Source organism: Grampus griseus, assembly GCF_964374135.1.
Source record: "Grampus griseus genome assembly, chromosome: 15".
NCBI lineage: Eukaryota > Metazoa > Chordata > Mammalia > Artiodactyla > Delphinidae > Grampus > Grampus griseus.
The window spans coordinates 13,100,277-13,105,158 of record NC_139009.1 but is presented as its reverse complement, the minus strand read 5'-3'; the positions used below and the strand labels follow the sequence as shown (position 1 = coordinate 13,105,158).

The following is a 4,882-nucleotide window of genomic DNA, read 5'->3' as shown; positions in this document are numbered from 1 at the left end:
GGAGAAAAATACTCAACTAAGCTCTCCAATTAAATGTTTTTGGGTCCTGGCACATATTATCAAGGACATGGGAGTGGAGGTGGGAGCAGAAATTGAGAGCTTTGAGTATGTCAGGACCCCAGGGAACAGATTCATTTCCAATGTTCATTCCCAATGACAGCTAAGGTTCAAGGTTGAAAATCCTCCACCAGGAGAGATTATTGTATTGATTCACAATAAGAAAATAAATTCTTCTGCTGAGCCTATGATGTAGAGATGGAGAACAGAGCACTAAGCACCACTTGGGATAGGTTAGCAGAGGAAAGCCTTAGAGAAGACATATAGCAAAAGAGAACAGCTTGAGCTGCAGAGCTAGTGGCCAGGAAGTATGAGTGTAGCCATGCTTCCTGCCATCTCTCAGGCAGAGACACAGGGACTGTTACCTCCCTCTTTCTTTTCTATTGGGACCAGCTCTATAGCAGAGCAGAATTGACTGGAGCAGAATTGAGGTCTGGAGAATGAGCTGAATAAAGAATCATTCTCTAACCAAAGAATAGGTCTGTCCACTCAGCCAGATCACTGGCCATGGTGTGCTCTTCCTTTTGGACATTTCTGACTGACTAATATGCATAGTCAATACTCACCAGCCAATGAATACTCTAGATGCTGAGCTAGGGCTGTGTGTTTCCTGTTCAGTTTCCAAAAACCAGATGGTCCAGCTTATGGAGATTAATTAACATTGCTGTCATCAGACCTGCTTGTCACATTCGCTGTTTGTGGCTTTAGCACTAACTTAATAAAAGACATCAGAGACCCATGTTTACAAGAGGGATGAGGATTTTTTTTTCCTATTAACAGCCTTTAATCCACAAGAAAAGCAAAATTAATCATGAGCTGGAGGTGAATAAAAACTTATATTATCTTCCCTACATAAATGTATTTAACTTTGATACTTAAATATATTAAATATTTAATTAGATTGTATAGAATATTTTAAATTACATATATTCATTTTAATACATTAAATGACTTTCTTTCAGTTAGAAAAAGGAAGATAAATCTTTATTCCAAGAGATAGCAAATAAATACTGAATAAACAGTAAATACTAAATAAATACACGTAACTTAGAGTCCCATTGTGATCTGATACTGAATAGAGAAAATGATCTGGAAAGACGGGTAAGAAGCAAAAAGATTAAAGTGGGGAAGTAAGATTCTTCTCCATAAAAACACCAAATAGCAGATGATACAGGTGCTGCTGGAGGGCTCGGAGGCCGAGGGGGCCCCGGGAGAGGAGGCTGAGGTAGTTTACGTCATCCCGGGGCTGGGGCCAAGGACAATGAGAGGCTCCCTGTCACCAAGCTGGGTCGCTTGGTTGAGGACATGAAGATCAGGTCCCTGGAGGAGATCTGTCTCTTCTCTCTGCCCATCAAGGAATCTGAGATCATTGACTTTTTGCTGGGGGCATCCCTCAAGGACAAGGTTTTGTAGATAATGCCTGTGCAAAAGCAGACCCGTGCTGGCCAGCGGGACCAGGTTCTAGGCACTTGTCGCCACTGAGAATTACAATGGACATCATTTGGGTGTCAGGTGCTCCAGAGAGGTAGCCACTGCCACCTGTGGGGCCATGATTCTGGCCAAGCTCTCCATCGTCCCCATGCAGCGAGGTTACTGGGGTAACAAGATCGGCAAGCCCAATGCTGTTCATTGCAAGATGACTGGCTCTCTGTGGCTCTGGCCCGGTGAGTCTCATCCCTGCCCCAGGGGCACTGGCATCAACTCAGCCCCTGTGCCGAAGAAGCTGCTGCTGATGGCCAGTACTGACGATTGCTACACCTCTGTCAGGGGCTGCACTGCCACCCTGGGCAACTTTGCCAAGGCCACCTTTGATGCCATTTCCAAGACCTACAGCTCTCTCACCCCTAATCTCTGGAAACAGATGCTGTTCACCAAGTCTCCATAGCAGGAATTCACTGACCATCTTGTAAAGACCCACACCAGAGCTTCCTTGCAGAGGACCCAAGCTCCAGCTGTGACCACCACATAGTTTTATATGAGAAAAATAAAGGGAATGGAAGCTGGTTACAAAATAAATAAATAAATAAATAATAAATAAAATGGGGAAGGTAAGAAGGAATAAAATACAGAAGTAGGAATCAAAATAGGTACAAAATAATAAAAAAAAAAAAAGTCAGGGGAGCAGAGATCATAAGAGAGAGAATGGAGAAATAAAGAAGCTTAGGGACTTAAGGAGAAAAATACCGAGGTGGTCTAGATAAAGACATGCAGAATAAGATAGATGTAGCCAAAGGGAGAGGGAGAAATGTGGAGCAAGCAATAAAGAGACAGAACAATTAGATTGCTAATGCAGTGAATTCCAGAGCCAGTTGCTGACCTGCACTACAAATCTTTAAGTATTTTGTCACCTCACTGCTCTGGGAAAAAAATGTTATTGGGATTTGAGTCATTATTTGCACATGCAATAAATAATAATTAGTCTTATGGATGAGGCATTGGTCCAGTTACTGGGCTGAACATGGTAATGCTGATGTCTCATTCAGTTTACTTCCTAGGGTGAACACAATTCAATCTTTGTGGAGTGTGGTAAGGGTTGTGGTGATTATGATTGGCAGCCCCACCAAATACAATGAGGAAAGAGAAGTTCCCCAAAGAAAACAATGTGTGTCTATGTGTATAAAGTCCCACTGGGCGGGGGGTGGTGGTGGTGGTGGCAGTGTTTGCTGATTAAAGCAACAGAGGTCCAATACAGACTGGCCTCATGTCTTATTTTATAGAAATCAATCAATCAATCTGAAATATTTTACCTAGATAATTTAGCTACTAAGTGGCTTAAACAGAATTTTAACTCAGATCTAGCTAATCTAGTCAATAACAAACAATCTAAATTCATATCATTAGAGTCCCATATTAGAAGAAATAATGGTTGATAACTTCCCATATTTGGAGAAAGACATAGATAGATAGGTAGATAGATAGATAGATATAGATATAGATATATACACAGATTTAAAAAGCTAATAGAATTTCAAGTAGGGTAAACTTAAAGAAATCCACAACATGACACAGCATAATTCAATTCTAAACACTGGAAACAAAGACAGTATCTTGAAAGCAGCCAGGTAGAAACAAGGTATTATCTTTAGAGAAATACCAATTTGAATTACAGAGTTCTCATCTGAAACAACGGAGGACAAAGAGAAGTGGCACAGTATTTTTCTAGTCCTGAAAGAAAAGAACTATTAACTGCAAACTCCATATCTTGCAAAGCTATTCTTCAGTACTGAGAAGGGAATAAAAATGTTCTCATGTGAAAGAAAACTCTGAGACTTTGTTACTTAACAGATATACACTTAAAGAAAGGCTAAAGGAAATTCTTCAAGCAGAAAGGAAATGATAAGTGAAGGAATCTTAGAGCATCAAGAAGGGAAAAAAATGAAAATAACCAAAATATGACTAAACATAATAGATTATTCTCCTGATGAGTTTTCTGAATCTTATTTGAGGACTGAAGCAAAAGTTATAACACCATCTGCATTAGTCAGCTTGGGCTGCCATATAAAATACCATAGACTGAGTGACTTAAACAATAGAAGTTTATTTTCTCACAGTTCTGGAAGCTGGAAAGTCCAAAATCAAGTTTCTGGCAGGACTTCTGATGAGGACTCTCTTCCTAGCTTATAGACAGCCACCTTCTTTTTATGTCCTCACATGGCCTTTCCTTGGTGCTTGCCTGCTGGGGAGGGGTGGGAGAGGGGAGAGAAAAAGAGAAAGAAAGCTCTCTCATGCCTCTTCATCCTATTGGATCAGGGCCCTAACCTTATGGCTTCATTTAACATTAATTACTTCCTTATAGGCTCTATCTCGAAACACAGCCACATGGGGGTTAGGGTTTCACATGTGAACTTGGGGTTGGGGAGGGGTTCACAAATATTCAGTCCACAATACCATCTGAAATTCAAGTTGATGATATTTCAATAGTGGTGATGGTAAAAGGATCTAGATGGAAATGAGGTTTCCATGCTATAATGCTGATGTTAATAGACTGTAATACAACAATATGTATATTGTAATATGAGGAAGATCAACCACTAAGTAAACTCTACAAAGCAATGTACTCAAAAGCACTACAAACAAAGCAAAACAGAATCCTAAAAAACGTTCAAGTAACCCACAGGAAAACAAAATACTAAGCAAACAAATAAAAAGTGGAGGAATAAGAAACATAGGAACAAAAAGAAAACAAAAATTAAAATGGCTGACTTAAGCCCTGATGTAGTAAGTTAAGTATAAATGGTATAAATAATACCAATTAAAAAGCAGAGACTGGCAGAGTAGATAAAAAATAAAAGCAGCAAATATGAAGTTGTCCTTAAAAAGGTGGGGAGGTCCTTAGCGGGGTGATGATAAAAATGGTTTAAAAAAAAAATACAATATACAGATCTAATCCAATCTATGCTCTAACCTCTGCCCTGTATTACCTTCTAAAATCAATTTGATTATGCCTTTTGATATTTATAATTAATATACTAGATAAAGGCTCAAACTACAACTTGGAAAACTTGTACTCTGCTGTGTCACCTGGTAGTATCTATCACCTTAATAGATAAAGACTGAATACCCAGGCTGTTCATAGATGACATTAAAGCACTGTACTGAAAAGCAAAACTTGAGGCAGTTGTTTGGTTGACATGATATCCAAACACAACCGATATGACAGTGTTTCTCTCTCAATTGCCCAAGAATAATGATTACTTCAGAGTCTGACAATACAACTTCAAGATTTTCATCCTTCTCTTCCCTAAGAATGTACATCAGCATGCTAAGAGCAGTAAACGTCAGCCTTTGAAACACCTCGCACCAGTGGTCAGCATGTCTGCAAGGG

General features: G+C 39.6%; 1 pseudogene across 1 annotated transcript; it reads left to right on the top strand.

Annotated features, from left to right (window-relative positions):
* The first annotated feature begins 1,319 nt into the window (after nucleotides 1-1,319).
* LOC309833757 (small ribosomal subunit protein uS5-like) lies at nucleotides 1,320-1,942 on the top strand (annotated as a pseudogene). Its single transcript has one exon. The product of its transcript is annotated as a small ribosomal subunit protein uS5-like (transcript).
* The last annotated feature ends 2,940 nt before the right edge of the window (nucleotides 1,943-4,882 follow it).